Source organism: Sorex araneus, chromosome 10 (genome assembly GCF_027595985.1).
Source record: "Sorex araneus isolate mSorAra2 chromosome 10, mSorAra2.pri, whole genome shotgun sequence".
Lineage (NCBI taxonomy): Eukaryota > Metazoa > Chordata > Mammalia > Eulipotyphla > Soricidae > Sorex > Sorex araneus.
This window is the reverse complement of record NC_073311.1, coordinates 10,572,114-10,582,104: the sequence shown is the minus strand read 5'-3', so window position 1 is coordinate 10,582,104 and position 9,991 is coordinate 10,572,114. Positions and strand designations below refer to the sequence as shown.

Here is a 9,991-nt window from a genome sequence, read left to right as displayed (position 1 = left end):
AGTATCCTTCCCACCCTCCCACTCTATCCTCCCCACCCCACCCCACCTCTGTGGCAGGGCATTCCCTTTTGATCTCTCTCTCCATTTTGGGTGCTGTGGTTTGCAACAGAGGTACTGCGTGTCCATCGTGTTTGGTCTATATTCTATTTTCAGTGCACATCTCCCATCCCGTGCGGGTCCCCAAACCACACTTTATCTGGTGTTCCCTTCTCTATGTGAGCTGCCCCTTCCTCCAGCTTGTGAGGCCAGCTTCTAAGCCTTAGAGCCACCTTCCTGGTACTTATCTCTACTATTCTTGGGTGTTAATCTCCTATTCTGTTATTTTATGTTCCACAGATGATTGCAATATTTCTATGTCTGTCTCTCTCTTTCTGACTCATTTCACTTAGCATGATACTTTCCATGTTGATTCACTTATATGCAAAGTTCATGACTTCATCTTTTCTAACAGTAGCATAGTATTCCATTGTGTAGATGTACCAAAGTTTCTTTAACCAGTCATCTGTTCTAGGGCACTGGGTTTTTTCCAGATTCTGGCTATTATAAACAGTGCTGCAATGAACATTCAAGTGCAGATGTCATTTCGACTATACTTTTTTGACTCTCCAGGATATTTTCCCAGGAGTGGTATTGTTGGGTCAAATGGGAGGTCAATTTCTTATTTTTTGAGAAGTAACCATACTGTTTTCCAAAAGGGCTGAACCAGTCAGCATTCCCACCAGCAGTGTAGGAGGGTCCCTTTCTCCCCACATACACGCCAACAGCAGTTGCTTTTGTTCATCTGGATGTGTGCCAGTCTCTGTGGTGTGAGGTGGTATCTCATGGTTGTTTTGATCTGCATCTCCCTGATGATTAGTGATGAAGAAAAGTTTTTCATGTGCCTTTTTGCCATTCATATTTCTTCCTTGAGAAAATTTCTGTTCACTTAATTGCCCCATTTTTTGATGGGGTTAGATGTTTTCTTCTTGTAGATTTTAACCAGTGCCTTGTATATCCTTGATATCAACCCCTTATCTGATGGGTATTGGGTGAATATTCTTTCCCATTCCGTAAACTGTCTGTGTATTTTGGTCACTGTATTTTTTGCAGTGCAGAAGCTTCTTAGTTTAATATAGTCCCATTTGTTTATCTCTGTTTCCACTTGGTTGGTCAGTGGCATGTCATCTTTGAATATACCATTAGCTTTAATGTTGTGGGGAGTTTTGCCGACCTTCTCTTCAATGTATCTTATGGATTCTGCTCTGAGGTTGAGGTCTTAATCCATTTTGATCTGAATTTTGTGCATGGTGACATGTCAAGATCTAAACCTATTTTTTCGCAAGTGGTTGTCCATTTTATGCCAGCACCATTTGTTAAAGAAGTTTTCTTTACTCCACTTCACATTTCTTGCTCTCTTATCAAAGATTAGATCTTTCTACAATTGGGGTTGTGTGTAGGGATATTCCATCCTGTTCCATTGGTCTGCTGATCTGCCTTTGGACCAGTACCATGCTGTTCTGATTGTTGCCGCTTTATAATAGAGTTAGAGGTTGGGGATGGTGATGCCTCCCATCATCCTTTTCCCAAGAATTGCTTTAGCTATTTGTGGGCACTTATTGTTGCATATGAATTTCAGGAGTGTTTACTTCATTTCTTTGAAGTTTTTCATGGGCATCCTTATAGGGATCGCCTTGAATCTATACAGTGCTTTGGGGAATATTGCCATTTTGACAATGTTCATTCTTCTTATCCATGAGCAGGGAATATGTTTCCATTTCCTTGTGTCCTCTTTTATTTCATTGATTAGCGTTTTGTAGTTTTCTTTGTAGAGATCCTTGACCTCCTTAGGTCAGAATCAGTCAGAATTCTGTCAGAATCAGTCAGTTAGGCTGATTCTGAGGTACTTGATTTTCTGGGGCACGAATGTGAATGGGATTTTTTTTTAATGTCACTTTCCTCTGTCTAGTTATTTGCATATACGAAGGCCATGGATTTTTGGGTTTTGCTTTTATAACCTGCTACTTTACTGTAGAAATCTATTGTTTCTAAGAGTTTCTTGGTAGAGGTTTTAGGTATCTCTAGGTATAGTATCATATCGTCTGCGAATAGTGAGAGCTTGATTTCTTCCTTCCTTATCTGGATGCCTTTAATGTCTTTTTCTTGCCTAATTGGTATTGCAAGTACTTCCAGTACTATGTTAAACAGAAGGGGTGAGAGTGGACATCCTTGTCTTGTTCCTGATCTTAGAGGGAAGGCCCTAAGTTCTTTTCTATTGAGAATAATGCTTGCATAGGTTTGTGGTAGATGGCTTTGACTATCTTGAGGAAAGTTCCTTCTAAACCCATTTTGATGAGAGTTTTCTTCATAAATGGGTGTTGGATCTTGTCAAATGCTTTCTCTGCATCTATTGAAATGATAATATGGTTTTTATCTTTGCTTTTCTTGATATGGTGGATTATGTTGATTGATTTCCAAATGTTAAACCGGCCTTGCATTCCCGGGATGAATCCCACTTGGTCATGGTGTATGATCTTTTTGATGAGTTGTTGGATTCTATTTGCTAATACTCTATTGAGGATCTTCGCTTCTGTGTTCATTAGGGATATTTGTCTATAGTTTTCCTTGTTAGTGGTGTCTTTGTTTCCTTTTGGTATTAGGGAGTTGTGTGCCTCATAGAAACTGTTTGGGAGAGTTTCTGTTTCTTCAATTTCCTGGAAAAGCTTGAGGAAAACTGGTAACAGGTCCTCCTTAAATGTTTAGAAGAATTTGCTAGTGAATCCATCTGGACCTGGGCTTTTGTTTTTGGGGAGACTTTTCATTACAGTTTAAATTTCCTTGATATTGATGGGTCTATTTAGGTATTCCAAGCCTTCTTGGTTCAGTCTTGGGAGGTGGTAGGAATCTAGGAATTTATCCATTTCTTCTAGGTTCTCTTGTTTCGTGGCGTATAGACTCTCAAAGTAGTCTCTGATGATCTTTTGAATTTCAATAGTTTCTGTTATGATGACCCCTTTTTCATTTCTGATTTGGTTTATTAGGTTTATCTTTTTCTTTTTGTGAGTCTTGCTAGTGATTTATCAATCTTGTTTATTTTCTCAAAGAACCAGCTATTGGTTTCATTGACCTTTCAGATTGTTTTATGGGTTTCCATGTCATTGATTTTTGCTCTAAGATTTATTATTTCTTTCCTTCGGCTGGGTTGGGGTTCCCTTTGTTGATCTTTTTCTAAGGTTTTGAGCTGTGAAGTCAGGTTTTCTATGTAGGCCCTTTCTTCCTTCCTGAGGAATGCTTGCAAAGCTATAAATTTTCCTCTTAACACAGTTTTAGCTGCGTCCCATAGGTTTTTGGTAGCTCATGTCTTCATTCTCATTTGTTTCCAGGTATCCTTTGATTTCATCCTTGACTTCCTTCCTGATGCATTCATTGTTCAACATTGAGTTGTTTAATTTCCAGGTGTTTGATTTGGTTCTCCTCATCTGAAAAAATGGTTGATATAATTTCTATCTTCTTGATTCTATTGAGGTATGTTCTGTGACTCAGCACATGGTCTATTTTGGAAAATGTTCCATGGGCACTGGAAAAGAATGTGTACTCTTTCTTTTTGGGGTGTAAGACCCTGTATAGGCCTGTTAGCCCTCTCTTTTCCATTTCTTCTTTCAGAGCCAGTGTTTCCTTGCTGAGTTTTGTTCTTGTTGATCTATCCAGAAATGAAAAGACAGTGTTGAAGTCTACAACTACTATTGTATTGCTGGCAATGTCTTCCTTAAAGTTTGCTAGCAGTTGTTTTAAGTATTTAGCTGGTCCCTTATTAGGTGCATATACATTTAAGAGTGTGATTTCTTCCTGTTCTACATAACCCTTGGTAAATAGAAAATGGCCTTCTCTGTTCTTTCTGATCTTTTTCAACCTGAAATCTATGTTGTCGGATACTAGCATAGCCACCATACCTTTTTTGAGGGAGTTGTTTGCTTGCAAGATTGTTTTCCATCCTTTAACTTTGAGTCTGTGTTTGTTCTGATTGTTCAGATGTGTTTCTTGTAGGCAGCAGAATGTTGGTTTCAGTTTCTGGATCCGTTTTGCCACTTTGTGTCTCTTTATAGGTGCATTTAGACCATTGACATTGAAAGAGATTATTGTCATGGGGTTTTCTGTCATCTTACGGGTTTGTTGCGCTTATGGATGTTTTGTTTCTTGTCTTACAGAAGCCCTTTTAGTCCTTTTTCCGAGTTTGGTTTTGAATCTGTGAAGTTCCTGAGCTGTTGTTTATCTATAAAATGGTGTATCTTTCCATCAAGTTTGAGTGAGAGTTTGTCTGGATAAATAGTATTCTTGGTGAGGCATTCTTTTCATTGAGTTTTTTAAAAATATGGAATGCTTCAAGAATTTGCATATCATCCTTGTGCAGGGGCCATGCTAATCTTCACTGTATAGTTCCAATTTTAGTATATGTGCTGCTGAACTGAGCACCATTTAGGGTCTTGATGAAGAAGTATGACCATCTCGTAGGTGGGCGCCAGGCATTCTTTTGATGTCCCGTGGAATCCAGTTGGTAACAGCTCTAGTCCAGTGGTCGTCTCTAAATCGGATTACGTGGCCGGCCCATCTGACTTTCGATGCTTTGGCAAAAGAGACAGCATCCTAGATTCTTGATCGATGGAGGTTGGAACTCTGGATTCCTTCTCTCACTTGAGTGAAACGTGATACTCCAGGCAAAGCTCTTTCAATTCATCTTTGGGAAACCCTAATAGTGTTCTCATCCTGTTTGCGTTGGGCCCAGGTCTCTGAGGTGTCTGTTAGTGCAGGAAGAAAGGTGGAGTAGAAAAGATGTGCCCAGAGTTAGAGGTTTTTTGTCCTCTTAACCACTTCTTCTATGCTCTTGAAGGTATTCCACGCCGCTCTCTTCCTCCTGCTCAGCTCAGGTGCCAGGTCATTCGTCATGTTGAATTCTCGACCCAGGTACACATAACTGCTGCATTCGGAGATGCTAGTTCTGTTGAAAGCAAATGGAACGTCAGAAACTAGTCCATTTCTCATGAACATTGTCTTCATGAGACTCAGCTGCAGTCCGACCTTTCCACACTCAGTGAGTGAGTGTGAGTGTGAATGTGGAAAGAAAAAATAGCTGAAAAAAATTTTTCTCTGAATTTTTTGTTTGTATGTTTCTGGAGTCATTTCATAGAACTTGACAAAACTTAAAAAATATTCAAAATTAGCTGTGTACATGCACATGTGTATTTTGTATACTGTCATTTCCCTCTAAGATTTCAAAATGATGTGTGGGTTAGTAGGCTCATCATTTGTTTTCTAAATAATACTGAGTTTCAGAAAAGATTCCTCCTAAGCACACAGCAGTCAAAAGGTAATTTTGTGAGTTGGATCAAAATGTCATCACCAAGCTGGACTTTCCTAAGTGGAAGGTCTTTGTGCTAAATAGAAACTGTAGCCCCTATCTGTCAGCAGAATTGATTTTATGCACAGATCATATTAACAGTTCTCAATGTGGTATTCACTTCCTCTCAATTTTTTTGCCTTTTCTTTGCAAAGGGACCTTTGTTTTGCACTTCAGGGTCCATGTACCCATTCTGTGTGGCAATCTTCTAGACAAGAGCTTATTGCTCTCTGGTATTTCAAGTCTTGGACATGATCCTGGGTTCCATTTACTTGATTATGGTTATAGATCTTTTATCTCGGTTTTTCTGGTTTCTACTTCTATTAATTTGTCTCTGGTCAACATAAAAAATATTTTTAGCATTTGAGTCCTAGAAACTAATTATTTTTTTGTACACAATAGTGGATGCAGTTTTTTTCTGGCTTACTTCAACACAGATATGAATTAGATCCTACAAAAGTACTCTGATACCATCGGTCAAGAGACCAATGACTGTGGCTGTCAGGTTCAAGGAAGGATGTATTTTGGGGAAAGATTAGATAATGTGTATTTCTGGTATCACAGTCACCTCAGAAGCAAGAACACTCCATTAAAGAATGCCATATTATTCTAGGTTCCTACCATTTGGCATGACCTTTGCTTCTGATAGTAATACTGAAGGGTGTTGTAACAAGAATTAGTAGAACTAATTGAACTTAAACTTAAACTTCAGTGATCAAATAGTATTCCCCAATACTATCCAATAGTATCCACTAAATAGTATTTCCCAAATTTCTGTTCTCCTCACAAAACTGTACTTAATCAAGTAAGATTTGTAGGAAAATAGATATCAGCTTTAGTAGAAATGTTGCACTAAGAAATGACTAAGAAAGTGACTATTTTAATAATTATTACTTGACTTGATTTTAATTTACAAAATGTATATTATTCTAGCCATTATTTTAGCTAGCCTTACTTTACTAAATTATATTTTAAGTAACACCACTAAAAATACAATGACAATAATGTTTCTCAGCTCAAAATCTTTTAAGGGTTTCTCAGATATATGAGCTATAAATCCAAGTCCTCAGTTCTCTCTGTGGTATTTGGTATTCACTTTTCCCCCAGATCTTCTCTGTCTGCCTGTAAAATAGCTTTCTCTATATAAAACCTTTTTCTTGATCTGGCCCTCTTCCAATTTTATTTATTTCCCTATGGTCCCCTGGTTCTAAATTAATATTGTGCCATTTTCACCCACCTGACAAACATAGCACATACTCACTTTTTTTTTTTAACCTGTGACCTCCTTAGAATACCCTGGGGGCCCATGTGGGACCAGATGACCCCTGATTGAGAAGAGGTGCTGTAAAATTCTCTCCAATAGTATTGCTTATGTGGTGCAGGATTGTTAGTACCATTAAGTCATGATCAACAACATCTTTGTCTGACATGATTGGACCCTTTACTTTTCTGACCTTATCTCACTTCGGGGACTGGATTAATAACACAGCCTGTAGGGCATTTGCCTTGCATGTGGCCAACTGGAGTTCAATTCCTCCATTTCTCTCAGAGAGCCCGGCAAGCTACCAAGAGTATCTCGCCCGCCCGGTAGAGCCTGGCAAGCTCCCCGTGGCATATTGAATATGCCAAAAACAGTAACAACAAGTCTCAACAGTGGAGATGTTACTGGTGCCTGCTTGAGCAAATTGATGAGCAACAGGATGACAGTGATACAGTGATCTCACTTTCATAGCTCATTCTAATCTGTTCCCACTGGCCTCCCAGCTCCTCATCCACATTGTATTCCTGGGCTAAACCCCATTGGGTTCTGAGACAGTATCGTCACATTCACTTGCTAAAATTTTGTTAAGCATTTTTACATGTATTCCCACCATCTATGAACTTTTAATTTTAATTAATAGCTTTACCTGGTTTGAGTACCAACTAATGTGAGCCTTATGGTATAAATTGGAATGTATTCCTCTTCAAATTTTCTAAAAGTTTATTTACAATAGGCATTTTATATAGCTTAATGTTTGGTAAAATATGCAAGTGAAACAAACTGGGCCTAGAATTTTCTTTGTGAAAAAGATTTCTGTAAAAAACTAAGGCAAGCCGACGGGCGTGTGCACTTGCAAATTCTCCAGGCGGCTCTGTCTCACCGCCCATGTTCGGTGGTCTGGAACCGCTGTGTGTGGCTATTGGTCAAGGGCAGGCGACGGAAGGAAGAAGGCCAAACTGGTTGCTCGATTAGTTTATTTAGTTCTCTCTCTCTGCTTCTCTCCTGATTCTGGATCTCTCTCTGGATCTTCTTCTATCTCCCTCTCTGCCCCACAGCCTTAGTTTATATAGCAAATTACATAGGGCAGTAGCACAAAGGTGGGTTTAACATCAACAAATCAACAAAGAAGGGTAAGACCATTTCTTGAGGAGATTAACAAAATCTCATCTAAGGAAATCTCATCTAAGGAGATCTGCTCAAAGGTGTGATTCCAAACAAGGGTGTGTCAGAGTGTGAGCTAGTAACTGCTTAAATAGTTATAGTAAATCTACTTCTAATATTTCTAGCAATGTCATTCTGTATGAGCACAGTAAGAGATATAAAGTTTGGTTCTTCCTGAGGACATCTCACTATACAGTCCTCAGGCCAGGTTAATCTTCCTAACCCCAGCAGGGTCTAGTCTTTTGGATCATGACAGCATTTGTCTATGACCATGCTCTCAACTTATAGTTGAGTATTGTGGCGCTTTGGCTTGGCCCATTTCGTTTTTTTTTTTTTAATTTTATTTTATTAAATCACCGTGTGGAAGATTACAATGCTTTCGGGCTTAGGTCTCAGTTATACAATGCTGAAACAACCATCCCTTCACCAGTGTCCATATACCACCACCAAAAAAAAAAAAAAAAGTACACCTCCCATCCCGCCCCCCCACCCCCTACCTTGTAACTGATAAGTTTCATTTTACATTCTGTTTACTTTGGTTACATTCAATATTTCAACACAAACCTCACTATTGTTGTTAGGAGTACCCCACTAGATTCAGACCTACTGTGAAGACAAATAAGGTCACGCGGCCGCGGTAGCGGCCGCGCGGTTTTGAATTTCTGTACTTTAACAAGAAGTCCAGGGAGATTTCTTCCAGATATTAGATAATTGCAGGCTTGAAAACCCAATCTGTGGTCGTCTTAATATGGCATGGCTTGGCCCATTTCGATGCCAGGGTAGCTCACAGCTTGCCCTGGGTCTATTCCGTCCCTCATCAGGACACTGCTTTTGGGGTGCTAGGAAAGCAGATGCCCGGGAGTAAATATTATTGGAGTCAATCAGCTCCCAAGTTACAAAGCATAATATTAACTGTCTTCCTGTGTCCATACAGAAAGGACATTGCTCTAAGGTAAACTAAGTTCCCTGCGGCAAGGCTAAAAGGACAAGCCCCATGTTATCCTACAGATTTCTGTAAACTTCTTTGCATAGATTGAATTTTAAAAGTCGACTTCTTCAATGAAATATGTATATTTCATCAAGGTTGTTGCACTCATTTTCATATGACTGTTTATAACATTTTCTTCTTTATGTAAGTGAAATTTATACTGTTACTTTTCTCATTCATGGTGTTGGTAATTTCTGTGTTCTCTATCTCTCATGAGATAAGTTTGTCAGTTATATTGATTGTCTCATGCGCGTTCCCCCCAGAGATCTCTCCGGCCCGCGGAGAGACAACAGTGGAAAGCACTCCTAATTGGGTGGGTTCTGTGAGAGGTTCCGATCTGAAATAAAACTAGTGAGGATAATAAATAGGGGGCCCAAGACGACACATGCCGATCAAGGGCAACTTTATTAACAGCCATGCTGGTTTTATACTTTTCTTAGCAGGTGGTTGGTACATAAGTTGTCAATCATCAGGGAAGTGTCTTCTCAGACCAAATAAGGAAAGGTTCGGGGCATTATTTGGTGGGCTTACAACATTCTCCAAGAGTAGGTTGAGAAATAGTGGGGAGAGGAAGACAAGGGTTTATCTGGCAGGAGGAATGCACAAGGCTTTTAGTGTAGAGGAAGGCACTCTACAGGCTTTTTGGGGTCTCTTAGTTAACTGCCCTGGGCTACTTTTACTTCTTGAGTTTAGCTATTTCCTTTGTCACAAGGGCACCTTTGCCTCAGGTCATGCAAAGCTGGTAATGGAATTTTCCGGTTTGTCCAGAACCCTTCCGTGTCCTCTTTTGTTCAGGATCCTGAGCAGTCCCCAACAGTCTCAAGGACAATGGTTTGTTAATTTTATTATTTTTACTCTGTTTTTTCTCTATTCTATTTCATTAACTTTCACTATGATTTTATCATTTATTGTCTTCTATCCTTATTTTAGTTCTTATTTTCTCTTATTTTGCTAGTTGTTTTAAATTTTTATTTAGTTATTTTTGGTTTTGGGGTCACATCCAGTGATGCACAGGGGTTACTCCTGGGTCATGCACTCAGGAATTACTCCTGGTGGTGCTCGGGGGACCACATGGGATGCTGGGAATCGAACCCAGGTCGGCCTCGTGCAAGGCAAACACCCTACCAGCTGTGCTATTGCTCCAGCCCCTGTTAGTTGCTTTTTAAAGATAGAAGCTGAGTTTGTCAATTTCAAACCTTTCTTATCTAATACA

At 39.5% G+C, this 9,991-nt stretch overlaps 1 non-coding gene across 1 annotated transcript; it reads right to left on the bottom strand.

Moving 5' to 3' along the window:
- Positions 1 to 4,339: 4,339 nt before the first annotated feature.
- On the bottom strand, positions 4,340 to 4,446 carry LOC129399286 (U6 spliceosomal RNA). The gene has a single exon (XR_008627037.1). It is a non-coding gene; the product is annotated as a U6 spliceosomal RNA (small nuclear RNA).
- Positions 4,447 to 9,991: the final 5,545 nt, after the last annotated feature.